Here is a 20,935-nt window from a genome sequence, read left to right on the forward strand (position 1 = left end):
TCTCCCCAGCATGGGTTGCTTTTCTTTAGAAGATTCGGTATTTAGTGGGTTGACATCCCAGTACTTCGTCATTTCCTCGGATGGATCCCTAGTGGAGTTGTTGCCATGATAAACTTCATCTATGCTATCTATCCCCATCAAAGATCTGGTTGCTTCCTGGCATCTCTGTTCCCTAGCAAGAGTTGATGTTGTGGCGTTGCTGCCTGTGCATTGAACTCTTTTCTCTGGTTGTGACTGGCGATTCTTCCGGAAACCTCTTGAGGCCTTTCTCCCCTACAGAGATTTGGTGTTTTCCTGATACTTCTGATCCCCAGTAGAGTGGCTTGTGTGGCAGGATCTACTTGTGTGATCTTTTCTCCCTCAGATGGGTCTTCCCCAATGAAGTTGCTTGGAGTTGCTTTCATGGCAGTTCTTGCCTGTGCAGCGAGCTCTCTTTCCCAGTTGAGACTGATGATCCGTCCTTGCAGATGATTTTGTTGTCTTTGATCCCGGTAGATTGGATGTTCTCCGGCGATCCTGGCTTTCTCTTTTGAGAAGTAGTACCTGTAACACCCCGATTAAAATAAGATAATTATTTAATTTGAGTTAATATTATTTTATTAATTTAATTAAATAATTTAGAATATTATGGATTATTATTATTATTGGAATAATAATTATTGGAAAATATATATATAAGTTGGAAATAAGGAAAAAGGGTTTCATTTGGGAAAGAAAGTTTTCACGTGAAACAGAGAAGCGATTGAGAAAGTGGAGAAAGAGCAAGAGGGCAAGGTTGAAGAACGGAAAAGCTTGAAGCTTAAAGATTCGCCGGATTAACTCAGGTAAGGGGGGTTTATCGTCGTTTAATGGGTATTATGGGTTAGCATGTAATGGGTAGTGATAAACCGTTGAATTGACCCTAATTGGGATTTGGAATGCTGAAAATTGTGATGAATAAGTTGTGTTAAATCTGAAATTTAATCGGAAATTGGATGGGTAGTGTTTCCCCGAACGTATAGCTTTTTACGGAATCGGAATCGGAGGTCCGGAAGTCCTCCAACGGCGGAAAATGCGGAGAATTCTGCATTCTGCTTGTGTTAGCGCATGAACAGCTTTCTGTCTTGCGTTAACCGGTTAACCCAGGGCGTTAACCGGTTAACACTGTTATGTATTTTGAATAATTGCTGTTTTGTCTGCGTTAACCGGTTAACCCAGGGTGTTAACCGGTTAACACTGTTGTGTTTGCTGAGATATTGCTGTTCTGTCTGCGTTAACCGGTTAACCCAGGGCGTTAACCGGTTAACACTGTTGCGCTTTGCCAGAAAGTGTGTTTGTGCTGCGTTAACCGGTTAACCCAGGGCGTTAACCGGTTAACACTGTTAAAAAGTGGAAAAAATGGATATTTTAAATGTTATGTGTATATGTGATGGTTGGCCTATATCGGTGAGTGATATAGTAGGGATTATTCCCGCTGTTTTGAGCAGTATAGGTATTAGTAGAGTGTGCTAATACTATGTTCAATTATTTGAGATGATATGATGTTTTGACAAATGTGTTGATGATGTATGATGATATGCAAAATGTTGTGAATGTATATATTATGCATGTATTTGTGAATGGACTGTTGTATGGCTTAGAGTGTGAGCATATGTCCATTGTGGATTGTCGTTGATGTTGCATTGCTAGATGATTAGCGTGCATAGCATAGCCCTTGGGGTTGTAGCTAATTCCCATAGTGAGGAATTGGTGAGTGAATCATTGTGGATTTGTTGTTGATGTTTGCATGCTAGGTGATTAGTGTGCATAGCATAGCCTTTGGGGCTGTAGCTAATTCCCATAGTGAGGAATTAGTGAGTGAGTCACTAGGTCTCAAATGAGTGGGACTAGTGAGCTTAGTAGCCGTATCTGGATTGATCGGTGAGCTTGAACTATATGTTCAAGAATAGTCAGTACCGCATGTGTGGAGTCTCATTGCATAATGTATGTATGGCGTATAATATGAATGGATGTATTCCAATATTATACGTGTGTTTGTGTTGGCATTGAGTATGATTGAGTTGATATTGCCGTTGCTGAATGTGTAATCTGATTTGGGTGATGAAATGTGTTAAATTACTTAACATGACATGACATTTTATAATGCTTATTATATCGATTGAGGAACTCACCCTTACAACTATTTTTCAGGTAACGAGCAATGAGTTGAGTAGAAGCTAATGCTTGGAGTCTAGTGTAGTCTCCTTAGTGGGTCATGCTCTGATAGATGTAACATCGGGAGGGAACATTTTATTTGTGTTGTTGATGATTGTTGAACCAGTTTACATGTAGTATGTTGCATGTTTTGAATGATCGATTTGATCTCTATCCGCTGCGTATTATGCAACTGTTTTATTTGATAAATAAATGAGCATGACAAGCTACTTTGATGAATAGTGTGAAATATTGTGTGACACCCTTAATTGCATATTTAATCTGATAGATTTATATATGTTGTTTTAATTAAATATTTGGGGTATTTTAGAAGGGTGTTACATTAGTGGTATCAGAGCATAGTCGGTCGAGTCGAGTCGTAATTATTCTGTTTCCCCTGTACGGGATAGGTGTTGTGTAACCCTATCAGTACTTATTGTTTTAGCTTGTTGGGCTTTCAGAATAGAGATGGCTGGAAGAGGTAGAGACGATGCTGCGATTGCTGAGGCTCTCGGTACGCATATGCTGTCAGAGGAAGCTGATGATTGGTGGGTTGCTACCCGCACTGAGTTGGAATCTGCTGGAAATGCTGAGATCACTTGGGCTGTGTTCAGAGAGAGATTCCTGAGGAAGTACTTTCCAGAGGATGTCAGAGGAAAGAAAGAGATAGAGTTCTTAGAATTGAAGCAGGGTAACAGGTCTGTTACTGAGTATGCTGCTAAGTTCACAGAGCTGTCAAAGTATTATACTCCCTACAATGAGGCTGCTGGAGAATTTTCGAAATGTGTGAAGTTTGAGAACGGATTACGTCCCGAGATCAAGCAGGCTATTGGATACCAACGGATCAGAGTGTTTTCTGACTTGGTTGACTGTTGCAGGATTTTTGAACAGGATTCCAAAGCCAGAGCAGAGAGCTATCAGCAAAGGGTTGATAGGAAAGGCAAGAATCAGAATGATCGTGGAAAACCGTATGCAGCTGGCAAAGGTTTTCAGAAGCAGAGTGGGATGAAGAGGCCTAGTGGGGGAGACTCTAGCGCCCCTGCTAAGTGTTATAGATGTGGTCGGGCTGGACATCGTGTCCATGAGTGTACCAGTGCTGAGATGAAGTGTTTCAAGTGTGGCAAAGGTGGTCATTTGGCGGCAGAGTGCCGGTTGAAGACCGTAACTTGTTTCAACTGTGGAGAGGTGGGTCATATCAGTCCGCAGTGTCCTAAGCCGAAGAAAGAGAATCAGTCAGGAGGCAAGGTCTTTGCGTTATCGGGTTCTGAGACTTTTGCAGATGATCGTTTGATCCGAGGTATGTGTTATATTAATGGCTTTCCTCTTGTAGCTATTATCGACACAGGTGCGACTCATTCCTTTATATCTTTGGATAAGGCTGTGATCTTTCCTGAGATTGAGGAAGGAAAGAGTTTGTTTCTATCAGCGAGGCAGGTGAATGAGGCAGTAGTAGATGGGGCAGAGTTGTTTATGCTGTTAGCGACTTTGGAGGCTAAAGATAAACTGGTAAATTGCGATCTAGCTGTGGTGTGTGATTTTCCTGATGTGTTCCCTGAAGAAGTGAATGAATTACCGCCAGAGCGTGAAGTTGAGTTCTCGATTGATTTGATACCTGGTACTAGGCCGATATCGATGGCTCCGTACCGTATGTCTGCTGTTGAGTTAACTGAATTGAAGAGTCAGTTGGAAGATCTGTTGGATAAGAAATTTATTCGTCCGAGTGTGTCACCGTGGGGTGCACCAGTGTTATTGGTTAAGAAGAAAGAAGGTACTATGAGGTTGTGTGTGGACTACAGGCAACTGAATAAAGTGACGATCAAGAATCGGTATCCTTTGCCGAGGATTGATGATTTGATGGACCAGTTGGTTGGTGCGAGTGTGTTCAGCAAAATAGATTTGAGATCTGGGTATCATCAGATACGTGTGAAAACTGAGGATATTCAGAAGACTGCTTTCAGAACAAGGTATGGACATTATGAGTATTCTGTAATGCCTTTTGGTGTGACTAATGCGCCTGGAGTATTCATGGAGTATATGAATAGGATTTTCCATCCGTACCTAGATCAGTTTGTTGTGGTGTTATTGATGACATTTTGGTGTATTCGAAATCTGAAGAAGAGCATGCTGAGCACTTGAGAGTGGTTTTAGGAGTTCTACGAGAAAAGAAGTTATTTGCTAAACTATCCAAGTGTGAATTTTGGTTAGAAGAGGTTAGTTTTCTTGGTCATGTGATTTCAAGAGGTGGTGTTGCTGTTGATCCTTCTAAGATAGAAGCGGTGTCTAAGTGGGAAGCTCCGAAGTCTGTTGCTGAGATTCGAAGTTTCCTTGGATTGGCTGGTTATTATAGGAAGTTCATTGAGGGATTTTCTAAGTTGGCGTTACCGTTGACGATGTTGACCAGAAAGGGGCAAGCGTTTGTTTGGGACTCAAAATGTGAAGAAGGTTTCCAAGAGTTAAAGAGAAGGTTAACTATTGCTCCTATTCTGATATTACCGAGTCCGTCGGAACCATTTGAGGTTTACTGTGATGCTTCATTGTTGGGTTTGGGTGGTGTGTTGATGCAGAATAAGCAGGTTATAGCTTATGCTTCGAGACAACTGAGGGTTCATGAGAGGAACTATCCGACGCACGATTTAGAGTTGGCAGCTGTGGTATTTGTTCTGAAGTTATGGAGACATTATTTGTACGGGTCAAGATTTGAGGTTTTCAGTGACCATAAAAGTTTAAAGTATTTGTTTGATCAGAAAGAGCTGAATATGCGACAGAGGAGATGGTTAGAATTTCTGAAGGATTATGACTTTGGTTTGAATTACCATCCGGGTAAAGCAAACGTAGTGGCTGATGCATTGAGTCGGAAATCATTGCATATGTCTATGTTAATGGTTAAGGAATTGGATTTAATTGAGCAGTTTAGAGACTTGAGTTTGGTGTGTGAGAGTACTCACAATAGTGTTAAATTGGGAATGTTGAAGTTAACAAGTGGTATTCTGGATGAGATCAGAGAGGGTCAGAAATCCGATGTGCTTTTGGTTGACAAGTTGACTCTAGTGAATCAAGGTCAAGGTGGTGAATTCAGAGTGGATGAGAATGGTGTTTTGAAATTTGGTAATCGGGTGTGTATTCCGGATGTTACCGAACTTAAGAAGAGTATTCTTGAGGAAGGACATCGTAGTGGCCTGAGTATTCATCCTGGAGCTACGAAGATGTATCATGATTTGAAAAAGTTATTTTGGTGGCCGGGAATGAAAAGAGCAATTGCGAGTTTTGTTTATTCTTGTTTGACTTGTCAGAAGTCAAAGATTGAGCATCAGAAGCCGTCTGGGCTAATGCAACCGTTGGCTATTCCAGAGTGGAAGTGGGATAGTATCAGTATGGATTTTGTTTCTGGTTTACCGAGGACAAGTAAGAATTTTGAAGCTATTTGGGTGATTGTGGATAGATTGACAAAGTAGGCTCATTTCATTCCGATCAGAATGGATTATCCGTTAGAGAGATTAGCCGAGTTGTATATTGAGAAGATTGTAAGTTTGCATGGTATTCCGTCTAGTATTGTTTCGGACAGAGATCCTAGATTTACATCGAAGTTCTGGGAAGGTTTGCAGAGGGCTTTGGGAACTAAGCTGAGATTGAGTTCTGCATATCATCCGCAGACTGATGGTCAGACTGAGAGGACGATTCAGTCACTAGAGGATCTTTTGAGGGCTTGTGTTTTTGGAAAAGGGAGGCGCTTGGGATTGTTATTTACCTTTGATTGAGTTTACCTACAACAATAGTTTTCATTCGAGCATTGGTATGGCACCGTTTGAAGCTTTGTATGGTAGGATATGTCGGACACCTTTATGTTGGTATGAGTCCGGTGAGAGTGCTGTGGTTGGACCGGAGATTGTTCAACAAACTACGGAAAAGATTAAGATGATTCATGAGAAGATGAGAATTGCTCAGAGTCGTCAGAAGAGTTATCATGACAAGAGGAGGAAATCACTTGAGTTTCAAGAGGGAGATCATGTGTTTCTTCGTGTTACTCCGATCACTGGTGTTGGTCGAGCTTTGAAGTCGAAGAAGTTGACACCTCGATTTATTGGTCCTTATCAGATTTTGGAGAGGATAAGGGAAGTAGCCTATCGTATCGCTTTACCGCCGTCGCTTGCGAATTTGCATGAGGTTTTTCATGTGTCTCAGTTGAGGAGGTACATTCATGATCCGTCGCATGTAGTCCAAGTAGATGATGTACAGGTGAGAGATAACCTGACTGTTGAAACATCACCTATGAGGATCGAGGATCGAGAGTTGAAGCAGTTGCGGGGTAAAGAGATTGCCTTGGTGAAGGTAGCTTGGGGAGGACCAGCAGGTGGCAATGTGACTTGGGAACTTGAGAGTCAGATGGAAGAGTCTTATCCGGAGTTATTCGCTTGAGGTATGTTTTCAAGGACGAAAACTCTTTTAGTGGGGGAGAGTTGTAACACCCCGATTAAAATAAGATAATTATTTAATTTGAGTTAATATTATTTTATTAATTTAATTAAATAATTTAGAATATTATGGATTATTATTATTATTGGAATAATAATTATTGGAAAATATATATATAAGTTGGAAATAAGGAAAAAGGGTTTCATTTGGGAAAGAAAGTTTTCACGTGAAACAGAGAAGCGATTGAGAAAGTGGAGAAAGAGCAAGAGGGCAAGGTTGAAGAATGGAAAAGCTTGAAGCTTAAAGATTCGCCGGATTAACTCAGGTAAGGGGGGTTTATCGTCGTTTAATGGGTATTATGGGTTAGCATGTAATGGGTAGTGATAAACCGTTGAATTGACCCTAATTGGGATTTGGAATGCTGAAAATTGTGATGAATAAGTTGTGTTAAATCTGAAATTTAATCGGAAATTGGATGGGTAGTGTTTCCCCGAACGTATAGCTTTTTACGGAATCGGAATCGGAGGTCCGGAAGTCCTCCAACGGCGGAAAATGCGGAGAATTCTGCATTCTGCTTGTGTTAGCGTAGGAACAGCTTTCTGTCTTGCGTTAACCGGTTAACCCAGGGCGTTAACCGGTTAACACTGTTATGTATTTTGAATAATTGCTGTTTTGTCTGTGTTAACCGGTTAACCCAGGGTGTTAACCGGTTAACACTGTTGTGTTTGCTGAGATATTGTTGTTTTGTCTGCGTTAACCGGTTAACCCAGGGCGTTAATCGGTTAACACTGTTGCGCTTTGCCAGAAAGTGTGTTTGTGCTGCGTTAACCGGTTAACCCAGGGCGTTAACCGGTTAACACTGTTAAAAAATGGAAAAAATGGATATTTTAAATGTTATATGTATATGTGATGGTTGGCCTATATCGGTGAGTGATATAGTAGGGATTATTCCCGCTGTTTTGAGCAGTATAGGTATTAGTAGAGTGTGCTAATACTGTGTTCAATTATTTGAGATGATATGATGTTTTGACAAATGTGTTGATGATGTATGATGATATGCAAAATGTTGTGAATGTATATATTATGCATGTATTTGTGAATGGACTGTTGTATGGCTTAGAGTGTGAGCATATGTCCATTGTGGATTGTTGTTGATGTTGCATTGCTAGATGATTAGCGTGCATAGCATAGCCCTTGGGGTTGTAGCTAATTCCCATAGTGAGGAATTGGTGAGTGAATCATTGTGGATTTGTTGTTGATGTTTGCATGCTAGGTGATTAGTGTGCATAGCATAGCCTTTGGGGTTGTAGCTAATTCCCATAGTGAGGAATTAGTGAGTGAGTCACTAGGTCTCAAATGAGTGGGACTAGTGAGCTTAGTAGCCGTATCTGGATTGATCGGTGAGCTTGAACTATATGTTCAAGAATAGTTGGTACCGCATGTGTGGAGTCTCATTGCATAATGTATGTATGGCGTATAATATGAATGGATGTATTCCAATATTATACGTGTGTTTATGTTGGCATTGAGTATGATTGAGTTGATATTGCCGTTGCTGAATGTGTAATCTGATTTGGGTGATGAAATGTGTTAAATTACTTAACATGACATGACATTTTATAATGCTTATTATATCGATTGAGGAACTCACCCTTACAACTATTTTTCAGGTAACGAGCAATGAGTTGAGTAGAAGCTAATGCTTGGAGTCTAGTGTAGTCTCCTTAGTGGGTCATGCTCTGATAGATGTAACATCGGGAGGGAACATTTTATTTGTGTTGTTGATGATTGTTGAACCAGTTTACATGTAGTATGTTGCATGTTTTGAATGATCGATTTGATCTCTATCCGCTGCGTATTATGCAACTGTTTTATTTGATAAATAAATGAGCATGACAAGCTACTTTGATGAATAGTGTGAAATATTGTGTGACACCCTTAATTGCATATTTACTCTGATAGATTTATATATGTTGTTTTAATTAAATATTTGGGGTATTTTAGAAGGGTGTTACAGTACCGGGAGTTTGATTCTTGGACCTGTTTGTGTTAGATATGTCTGTTTTGTCAGCATTCATCAAACATAAATCAAGCATATTCATGCATGCTTTCAACATTCAGATATTCATGTTGCATCTTTTGCCATATATCTTTTGATTGTTGTCTCCTACTAAGAAGTGATATAGATCTCTCCAGTAGATCTCCCCAAGCAGATGTCGGGTGTTTAATCTCTCAATATAGAGTTAGCCCCTTAAGCAGAAAGTGTCTGTCCTTTCCTTTTGCAGTTCCCCACTGAGTTATATCCTCGTGGACGACGGTTATTTCCGTCCCCTCCCAACACATAGTGGGATGGGTTTTCCCTCTTGAGTTATATTCTCATTAGGACGAGTCTTGATTCAGTTTGCCTTTTAGTTTGATCCTAAATGGTCCTTTTGTGACTGTCTCTTGTGCTTCCCTGTGGTATAAATGAATAGTTGCTTACTAACCGGCACTCATTCATCCTATCCTCAGTGGAACTTGTGGCTCTCTGCCTACAAACCGGTAGTCGTAAGTCCTATCTGTGTGGTTTACTACCTACTAACCGGTGGTTGTAAATCCTATTTTGTTCCTCAGCGGAATCTTTGGTTTTCTACCCATCATCTCGGTAGTTGTAAACCCTATTTTCTCTCTCCTTGCAGAGTTAACTTTGTTGTTCATCCCAACCGATGACAGTTACTCTTCCGTGGTTTTCTGCCTACTAACCGGTAGATGTAATCCCCTCTTGGTGGTTATTATTACCCAGTTTTTGGTATTGATATTCCTTCCCCTTTTGGATATTTGCTTTGTTTAAGAAATTTTATCCCCGGCGGGTCTTCCCCTTCCTTGTGGATAATTGCTCCAAGTAAGCAATTTTATCCTCAGCGGGTCCTCTTTCATTCACCGTTTGCCGGTAATGTTTGTTGTCCCTTTTGATTGGTCATCATTATATACCTAGTTTGGTATCCCGATGCCTTTCTTTTCGGTTGATTTATCCTTTAACAACCTACAACCCAGTTATGGATAATCTTCCATGCGAGTATATTATCTACGTTTTGGCGGCAATAGATAATGTATATCATGCACTCTTCGGTCGAAGCCTTTCGTGTTTCCCCAGTCGAGTCAGATTCGTTGTCCCTTTGCGGAATCGAATATTCTTCCCCATTTGTTTGGATGATTGCCTTACTTGCAATTTATCCCCAGTGAGTCATTTCTCGTCTACCCTTTTGTTGTTGGTAACGATTGTATCTCTTTTAGGTCGATTTATCCTTTAACAACCTACAACCCGGTTATGGATAATCTTCCATGCGAGTATATTATCTACGTTTTGACGGCAATAGATAATATTTCTAATGCGCTCTTCAGTCGAAGTCTTGTCCTTCCAGTTGAGTAAGATTCGTATTCCTTGTGGAATCGAATGTTCGTCCTATAAACAAGTCTGCTTTTCTAGCTTTCTTCAGGATGATGAGTGTTTTGGAACACAAACCAACTCACGATTTCGGTCGATTTATCCTTTTAACAACCTACAACCCGGTTATGGATAATCTTCCTTGCGAGTATATTATCTACGTTTTGACGGCTATAGATAATATATCTCATGCACTCTTTGGTTGAATCCTTTGTTTGTTTCCCCAACTGAGTAAGATTCACATTCTTTACAGAATCGAATGTCCATCCTATAAACATGTCTGCTTTTCTAGCTTTCTTCAGGATGATGAGTGTTTTGGAACACACACCAATTCACGCCTTGGTCAGTCACCTGTTATATGCCTACAAACCAGTATCCTTGGTGTTCCTTCCTGTCTGCTCCCTATATCGACTTCGGTCCCCTGCGGAGTCAGATTTTCTTGAGTTGAAATACACCTTTTTCAGGTTTTCCTCACATGATTTGGTCGATTGATATCTCTCTCCCGTACACAGGTCTTAGATATTCATTCTTCCCGAGCTTGTTACTCACTAACCGGTAACATCTCATCCTTTTGCTTCCCCTGGAGAGTCTTTGTTAGATTTCCCCAGCGGAGTTGTTGTTGTGATTCATTTTTTTTGCTGTATTGGCATAACTCCCCAATACATGCATTTGCCCGGCAGAGTTGTCTTGTCAGCTCTTTCCCCAGTCTGAGTCCGGATTCTCATCCAAAGTATCCTTTGTGGATAGTCTTGCTGTGTTGGCATATTTCCCAGCACACGCATCTTTGAGTCAGCTTGAGTCTTTCCATTGGATGTGTTTCCCTTTGGAACTCTTTTCCCCATTGTCAGTCCTTTACTCTCCAGTAAAGTCTCCAGTCCCAAGTCGTGTCCTGCTCACGCATTCTTTTATTTTTCTCATCCCCATAAGAGTCCCGTCAGAGTATCTGTTCCATTAGGAAGTGCATCATTCCTGTGGGTTTGTCTTTTCTCCTGATTTTCTTCTTTGTGGACTCATATTCCCCACAGAGTTTGTTTGATTTACATTCATACATTCGCATCATGAGGTCTCTTAAGGACCAAAATTCGTCTCATTGTTGTTATTTAAGCCCATTCTACTGCATTGAGACGAAGATTTTAATCTTCACTTCTCCGGCTAGAATGACCTTAAATAGGGGCATCTGTAAGACCCCAATTTTGTCCCTAAGATCCCTCATGGCATCATATCATAGCATTGCATAGCCTCAAGGATCATTAGACACCTTGCTTCCTTCCCTGGGGTTGGGATCATTTTTTAGAGTGGTTCTTGATCACCAAGCATTGCTTGAATGTGTATATCATGGCTTTTCTTTTAATCACTAACCAAAATGTACAAAAATATGTCATTAACCTTTGTTACTTGCAGCTTAAGCAATCAACAGGTCAAAGCAATTCAAGTGAATCCTTTGTGCAAGAGATGAGGTTTTCCTTGAGATATGGATCATGTGATCATTATTTTGAGCTTATATGAGTTAGAGGTTCATTTTGGAGCAAATTCCCCAAGTGGTTGAAGCTCAAGTTCATCAGAATATTTTCAGGTCATCTGTGACCAATGCAGTCAACTGAAAAGTCAATTGTGGGTTTTGAACTGGGAAATTGAGTTTCTTCATCCCATTCATGTTCCAACAATGCTTATTCATCATGTCAAACATTTCTATTGAAGAATTTGAAGTCAAATCAAAAGTTTCCCAAAATGGAAAGTGACCTATAATTTCAAGTTTCCAAAAATGGCAAGTTTTTGGTCCAACTTCAACTCAACTTTCCAACATCAAAGAAGCTTCAAATGAAATTTTTCCAACATGAAAGTTGAATATCTCTCTCTCCCATTTCCAAAAAGTCCAAGATCATGAGCATCTGATGAATGGTTAAGAAGATATGATCAAATCATTGCCAAGTGTGCATGGAACCACAAAAGGCCATAACTTTTGATCCAAAGCTCCAATTTGAGTGCCTCTTTTTGCATTTTGCTCCTCATGACATATATTTTCCAAATCATTCATTACATTGCATGGAATTTCATCACATAATCATTTGCTTATTCATGAACATTTTGGAGGGAAATTTGCAAATTTGAATTTGGTGCATCATATGAACAAAGTACCATTGCCAACATGTGCATGAGATGATTTTAAGTGAATTTGAGCTTCCATATGCTACTGTTCACGTGTACATTTGCATGGCACCTCCATTTTTCAAATTTTGGTCACACACCTTATTTTGCTTAATCTCAATTAACCATTGCTAATTACATTTTTCAGCATGATTAGGACAGAGTATATAAACCAAATCATAACAGAATTTCAGGCTTCTTCATCAATTCTAGATCTAGATTCAAGTCCCTCCAAATTTTTCTCTCCATTGAAATTTGAAATTCTTCCACATAACACTTGAATTTTCTTGCATATTTGTGTTCTCTGATCATCATTGAGTGCAGATCAAGGTGTGGGTCGAAGGTTTTGGTGAAGAATTAAGCACATGAAACTCAAGAACATGAAGATGGAAACTGACTTTTGAGCTAGATCTAAGCATCTCCAAGCCTCAATTCACGCACAAAGCTTCATAACATCAATATAGGAGTGACTTTGGAGCTTTCCAGGCCTTGAATCCACAGATTTCAGTGACTGCTCTTCAAGAGGTAGGTTTTTTGAAGCTCTTAATTCTCCATTCTTTTGCCATGTTAGTGTAGATCTTTGAATGCTGAGTCTGCTGATGCTTTTAGAATTAAAAACGGTTGAGTATTGGCTGAGATATGGTGAATTGAAAGTTTGAGTGCAAATATGTTTTTGCTCGATTCTCTTGATTTAGGAAGAATTAGACATAATTGATGCTTGATCTGTGCTCTACGTGTGATAACGGTTCTATTGATGTATAATTTTCGTGTTTCTGGAAAAAATTTGTGAGCATGTTACTGTTCAGCCACCGTCTTCACGAAGAAGACGGTGGAAACCGCCGCGTGAGCCGCCGTCTGCAACATGCAGAGTTGGCGCTAGGGTTTGTCCCAGTCGTATGCCACGCAAGCGCCTGTTGGCCATTCTATTGGCCTATGTGCTTTGACTCATCCACGCGTTCCTTTGACTCGGTGACCAGGCTTGCCATGTCATTAATGAAACTATAGCGTTTTGGCCTTACCACGCTTCGATTCCCAGCGATGTAACTTTGGATTTTATTTTGTTCAACGCTTCATTTTTCTACCTACCTAGTTCGATCCTCTGCTCCAGCATGTTTTCAAATTACTCACCATTTTTCCATTTCCCTCCAATTTCCTCATGTGTTTTCTTCATTATTTCAAATATTTTCTTCCAACTACAAAAAATTATAACAAATTGAAAAATGATCCATTTGATTCCCAATTTTTTTCTACATGATCATGTGAATGTCTACTATTTTGTGATGTTGATTTAATGATTTTACCATTCCTGGAATTTTAAATGTGTTTGATTCTTTGGATATGTATGCAAGTGTGACATGTTTCATTCATTCTATTGTGAAATGCTCAATATTTGTCCAATTGCCATGAAAATTTATGTGCTGATTCTCAACATGTTGCATGATTTGTGAGATTTTATTTGGAATTTTTGGCATTTCCCTTCACTGTTTGGGACACATGATTGTTTGGTGTGACAATGTATGTCACACAATTTGATGTTGATCTTATTCATTTTCATATCCATGTCAATTGAGCTTTTCTGTTTACAATTTTTTGCATGATGATGTGGTTTGACATGTGGTATGCTCATAAATTGTTTCATAATTGTTTGAGTCATTTCTGTTTTAATATGGAATTTTGATTCTTGATGTTCAATTGTATGTTTTGAAATTGCCTTTGCCATAGCTTGCTCATGAGTTGACTTTGCTTGATGCTTTTGACTTGGTCCTTTTTAGGACATCTTCTTGCTTGTTTAAAGATGCTTCATGTGGAGTTTTAGTTGCTGTTTTGACTTTTTTCTTCATCTTTGACCCTAGGCTTTGCCCTAGTGGTTTGGACTCACATTTTAAGTTGTGCATTTCAGGTGCAAGCAATAAGTTCTAATGAATGATGTGATCTCCTTGCTTGAGATGCAATTCACTTTGTTTAACTAATGTTGATTGTGTTGTAGGTATTTGGTGGTGAACTCAATTGAGTTTATGGCCTACATGTTGTACATATTGGGATTGTCTGGTTGTTGTTATCTGTTGGTTGCTTGTCTGAACATAATACTGATTATTTAGCTTTCCATACAGGTACCTTAGCCGCTTTAAGTTCATTTGAACTTTGCTTTGCTTGTGGTTGGCATACCACTTAGGTAACCTCTTATTCTCCATGTAGTCTGGAAGCCCTGCCGTTTCTGTTTGGCAGGCATTTGGCTGAAGTCCTCCTTAAGAGGCAATGTCTGTGTATGTTTATCTTTGTGCTAAAGACCTCCTTGCCGAGGCATACAGGTTCAGTCCTCCTAAGTGAAGAGGCAATTGGCAGATAGAAGGGATTTGCAATCAATCTCCTGCTATTCAGTTGAGTTTTTCATATTGCTCGCACTACGTGCTGATGCATTTGAATAAACACCCAAGATCATTGTATATAGAGTCAGTCATGTGGAGTAGAGTTCCTCATTTTGGACTCCCACACTTTCATTGATTCAAGCTCACCCAGGCTAGGGTTTAGAGCTATGAGGTCTAATCCTCATTTCCCATTTCATCTGCTTCACCCTAACTCTCAATGTTAGGGTTAAGAGCTCAAAACACCCCTAACAGAACCGGCTTGTTTGTCGAGGTTGATATGACCCCTTGACTAAAGCCTAACCTTGATTGAGCCTCTTGATTGTGTATAGAGTGTGCTAATTAATTGATGTGATTGCTTGTGTCTGCTTTTGCATGTTGTTGCATATTGCTTTTGCATTTGTTATTTGCTTTGTTTGAGGAGTCAGATATAAGACCATTGTTTGGATATCTGTTTCCTGTTCCCATTGGGGAGCTGGATATAAGACCATTGATTGGCACTCCATTTCCTTTCCTGTTTCTTTTGTGGAGTCAAGTGTAAGACCATTGATTGGCTATATGTTTCCTATTTCGTTTCTGTTTGTGGAGTTAGATGTAAGACCATTGATTGGCTATCTGTTTCCTCTGTTGCTTTGTGGAGTTGGACGTAAGACCATTGATTGGCACTCTATTTCCCGTTCCATTTTTGGAGTTGGATGTAAGACCATTGATTGGAAATCCATTTCCATCTTTTATTCTTTTTGAACTTTGCTTGTTTGCTTATTGCTTGTTGCCTATTCCAAAGGAACCACTTGGATCATCTACATATGATCTCAAGAGAGGAACTCCTAAGAAGTTTTGCTTCCTCATTCTCCCACCTTTTTGTTCTTTAAACCTCCACTTGCATGTTAACCCAAAACCAGAAAACTATTGTGCAAACATTTTCACTTATTTTCAAAACTAGAAACCTAGGCATTAGGCCTTTGATTTTCAAACTTCATTTTCACAATACTTCTTTCGAATTGAATTCTAATCATACTTTGACTTCATTTTGTGAATAATTCTTATTGATTAATTCCACTCACTCAATTGCTTTTGTGGCTTTGTCCATTTCTTAATCAAGTTTTCATACATTAGCCATAGATCTCAGTTATCTTAGTGGTTGATGTGAATCTTACCTTTTGTCCTTAGTGATTGAATTGTAAGACTTCCTTGCTTATTATAGGGCATAATCCCTCACTAGCAAGTTGAAGTTGTTCTCACATGGTGGACTTGTGGTTATATAGGTTGAGTTTTCTCCCGTGGATAACGAAAGACCTTAAGGCTTTTGTTTAAAATCAATTCACCCATGTTTTGGAAATCTTTTAGCCGAACTACGAGGTTTTGATCCTGTAAAGGTACGTAGGCAATGGTTATCCATCCAAACACAAAAATAATTAACTTGTACATTCTTCTCTCATTCCTTCCCTCATGTTTGCACAATAAATATTTCATAAACAATAACTTTTTGCAATAATTTGTGAAAAGGGTTCCCTAGGAGTACCTAGGATGTTGTAGGGGCCTAACACCTTCCCATAGCATAATTACCCCCTTACCCGGATCTCTGTACCCCTTTTATTAGTTTTCTTTGCAAAACTTCTTAGGCTTTTGTTCGCTTTTTAGGCATTCCTTTGGATAAATAAAAGTGTGGTGGCGACTCTACCTTGTATGATTTACCTCGGATCTAATCAATATTTCCGATGGTGACGAATACACCGCTACAATGGGAGCAGGGTTTTCAAACACAATGAACATTACTTTGACTTATGGATAACTGTTGGAATATCTACAGCGACTCAATTATTGCAGATCCCTCCAGGGATAATGAAATTGCCAGAATCCTCTTCGTCCTCTTCCAAAATGGCATCAGCCTCTTCGTCTTGACCGGTGTGGATGGATCCTCCGCTATTGAACAAACCTTGTGGGTTGAAGATCCCAGAAGAATAGCCTATGCAAGCCCGGGACTTGTTGTCTTCTAGCTTGATCATTTTCCCCAATCCAGCAGTTGCACCATGCTCAATGGCCAACTTTGCATCTTTGTAGGAAGCAAATGAAGGAGTTCGCTTCTCAACAGGCTCAGCAATGGATAAAGCTTGGAAGGGAGTTCCAACTTCATCCTCAGCATCTATATAAGAGAAGGAAGACAAATGGCTAACCAGGAGAGCCTTTTCTCCCCCTACTACCACCAGCTTCTTATTCTTTACAAATTTCAGTTTCTGGTGTAGGGAGGATGTCACGGCACCTGCCTCGTGAATCCATGGTCTGCATAAGAGACAACTATACGATGGGTGAATGTCCATAACCTGGAAGGTAATCTGGAAATCACTCGGTCTGATTTTGACTGGGAGATCAACTTCACCAATCACAGTTTTGTGAGACCCATCGAAAGCTTTCACAACTACCCCACTCTGCCTCATGGGAGGCCCCTGATATGACAACTTCGCGAGAGTGGTCTTTGGCAATACATTTAATGATGACCCGATGTCCACCAACACATTGGACATGGCGTCATCCTTGCAGCTCATAGATATATGTAATGCCAAGTTGTGGTCTCTTCCCTCCTCGGGGAGATCAGCGTCACAAAAACTCAGGTTGTTGCAAGCGGTGATGTTTGCAACAATGCTATCAAATTGTTCTAGCGTGACGTCATGATCTATGTACGCCACATCCAGCACCTTTTGCAGAGCCTCTCGGTGTGGTTCTGAATTCAATAGTAATGATAACACAGATATTTTGGATGGAGTTTGTAGAAGCTGGTCTACAACGTTATACTCGCTCCTTTTGATGAGCCTCAACATCTCATCACAATCTTCTTTCGTATTGCCACTCGGGCCAACAGATGCAGGAATTTTCAACATAGAGGAGGGCTTAGCAACAAGTGCCAGATTCGGGGTGCTCACAGCATTCCCCATCGGGCGTTCAACAAAATCAGCATCAACACTTCCTCGAGCATCAACTTGAGGCTCCAACGGAGCTGAAAATACACGACCGCTGCGAGTCAAACCGCTAACGTCAGCAATGTTTACGACAAATGAAGAGGGTAGGGACACCTCTTTCCCATTTTCCACTGCTACAACATTGTAGCGATAAGGAACCGCCTTCTCGGAGGAGTACGGTACAGGTCCGACCGACTTGATAATCAGAGCTGGAGAAACCTTCTGCTTGCTACCATCATACTTGATGACAACAGGCTCAGGTATCCGGAATACTGGAGAAATTACGTTGACTTCGAGAGCATCTTCGTCAACATTTCTGTTTTGAAGGATCTCAATGACTCCTTTGTCCAACATCTCTTGAACATCTCTACGCACCTGGCGACATCCTCTCTGATTTACAGAACAGACTCTGCATCTATCATGGTCATGCTCATAATGGCTATAGTCACACAGCAAGCGATGCATATCAACCAGCGATTGTCGGATATGACTGACGTATTTCACTTTGTACTTGCCAGGACAGCCCTGGACCATATTAACAGACTTCCCATGCTTGGGCAATGGGTTCTTCTTCACGTTCGGACCTACGTCCTCAAAAAGCAGAATCCCACTTCTCACAAGGTCTTGCACCTTGGTCTTCAGGGGATAACAGTTCTCTACATCATGAACAGGAGCGCCAAAATGATACACATAATGAAGCTCAGGCTTGTACCACCACTGAGGGTTAGCAGGTACAGCGGGAGGGTCTCGCGGAGTGATTAACTTTCTATCGATCAGAGACGGATAGAGTTCAGCATAAGTCATCAGAATTGGATCAAAGGTGACCCTCTTCCTCTCATAGTTGGCGCTAGCATTGTTGTTGTTATTTCGAGGCTGGTAGGCATGCTGTTGTGGATGCTGTAAGACCCCAATTTTGTACCTAAGATCCCTCATGGCATCATAACATTGCATTAGCATCTTGGTTCCCTTTGCCTTTGGGTGGGACCTTCTGTGAGTTGGTTTGAGATCACCAAGCATGTTTGAATTGTATATCATTTTTTTTCTTATTTTGTTTACTAACCAAAAGCACAAAAATATGTCACTAACATCTTTTGTTTGTAGCTTGAGCAATCACAAGGTCCAAAGCTTCTAGGAGATCATTGGTACAAAGACATGGTCAAGAAGAGATGATAGCAAGCATGGTAATGGTTCCCAAAGCTCTCATCCATCAAATATGCCTCCCTAGTATCTCAACTCATCATTTTGATCAAAGCAAGTCAAAGGGTTTGAGGTCTTGTTCTTCAAGGAAACCCTAATTCATCTGTGCACCACAATGCCTTACTCCTGAAGCAACCTCAGCCCATGATAAAATGCAATCAAGGGAAGTTCTTTAATTCATAATTTCATGCATATTTGAACTTATTTGAGTTTCCTCAATCATCAATTCATCAAGATATGAGTCATGGACTTGAGAATTTGATCAGTCAATTCATCTGAGTATTTTCAAATGCACTGACACCTAACGTTTTATGAGTTGGTCAAATGGAGATGGTTCCAAAAGAAAAAATGTTCTTAAGGACAATATGAACAACTTTCATGTTCATCAAAAATTTATTTGAATCTTGGAAGGCCATCGGCCATTCCAATACATTATAGGTCATTTTGACTAAAACCCTAATTATGGGTCAACTTCCCAAGGACATAACTCATTCATTTTTTATGATTTTTAGGTGGGATCAAATGCGTTGGAAAGCTTAAGATGTCTAATACAAATGTTATGTTGAGAAAAATTTCAAAATCTCAAAGGAAATACATGTGATAATGCAAAACATTATAGGTCCTTTTTGACCAAATGCATTAAAAGGCAAAAAAGTCCAACTTCAAGTGCCCATAACGTTTTCATCAAAAATACAAATGATACAAAATTTGAGTCCATTTTGATTGTCTTGAAAATATCTACAACTTTTATTTTGGAGGTTTTTCCATTTGAGGCTTGCATCATCAAAACATAGGGGCTTGAAAATTGGCCAATTTTAGAAACCTTGCCTTGACATGTCATGCACCTTGCACTTTAAACTCAAAATTCATAAATTTCCACACTTTAAATGGATTTTTTCCCAACATAACAATTGTTCCTTACATCAAGACCTTTCGAACCATTACTCACATGATCATGTTTGGATTTTTTCATTGGGACTTTCGAAGAGATGAATGTTTAGGTACAAATGAGGAATTCACTTGAAATCTTGGTACATAAGCAATTTCCTTGCAAGTCACACGTCCAATTTCATTTGGCTGATGCTCAGAATTCATTTGGCAATGTTTTTGGGCCTTGTGCATGATCATGCAAGCCCATGCAATGAAGCTCCACATGCCATGCACACGGATTAATCACATTCTCCTTGCCACTTCCTCTATAAATAGAGACCTCATTCCATTCATTTCACACACCTGATTCAACCTGAAATGCTGCAGAATTCTCTCCATAGCCATCACTAAAGAAGCAATTCCATTTCTCTTAAATTTTTCAGATCTAAAATTCAACTTCATTCGGTTGAATTCTTAGATCTAATGCTTCTAAACCTTCATCATTCATCTCATTGAACTTCTGTTTTGGTAAAGCAAGCAAAGAATCAAGTCCAATTCTCCAGAAATCAAGCTTACTCTTCAACTGGTATTCTCTTCGAATCTCTCATTTATGTGATCTATTTGCTTGGGCAAAATGTTTTCTGAAGTCCTCACTTGAGAGGCAAGCTAGTGGTAGCTTCAATTTTGCTTTTCCTTGATCTGCATTTTGCATACCTGAATCTTCCACCTCAAATTTCTCCATTTATAGGAATCTTGAGTGTGATTCAAGGTTACAGGGGTGATGTACATCACCGCAGCTTCATTTTGGTATAAGGATCGCGCATTTTCATTAAGGTTTGAAAACCTGCAAAATTGGCCGGAATCTGGAGGCTCACCGGAGAAGAAGGTGGCTCCGGTGGCGGCCTGTTGCCAGTTTGAATTCTGGCAGTTGGATGTGATTCCCAGATCGAATCCTAACCATTGCTTGCTATGACTTTTCTTTGGTTTCCATGTGATTGCATTGACCGTGGCTTACCATGAGCGAGCGCCTCTGGATCCTTGGATCTGCCAGCTCAATTAATGAGCTCAGATCCAAGGGCTCTAGTTTTTTCCAATTTCTAATTTCTATTTTTATTTTATTAAATTCCATTTTATTTCAAAAATCAATATCTCTTTCATTTTTAATCCAAAAATTATGGGACCAATTGCATTATTTCCCAAATAATTTCTAGTTTCTATTTCTAATTTGTCATTTGATATTTTTTGTGAATTTACTCTTTTCTGGTTATTTTTAATTCATTTTAAATAGTTTTTGATATTCAAAAAATACAAAAATATTTTCCTAACCTATTTGAGTGATTAAAAATAGTTTCTGACTTTTAAAAAATGCTAAAATTTTTTGTCAAACTTTGTTTGACCTT

The sequence above is a fragment of the Lathyrus oleraceus genome, chromosome 1, assembly GCF_024323335.1.
Source record: "Lathyrus oleraceus cultivar Zhongwan6 chromosome 1, CAAS_Psat_ZW6_1.0, whole genome shotgun sequence".
Taxonomy (NCBI): Eukaryota; Viridiplantae; Streptophyta; class Magnoliopsida; order Fabales; family Fabaceae; genus Lathyrus; species Lathyrus oleraceus.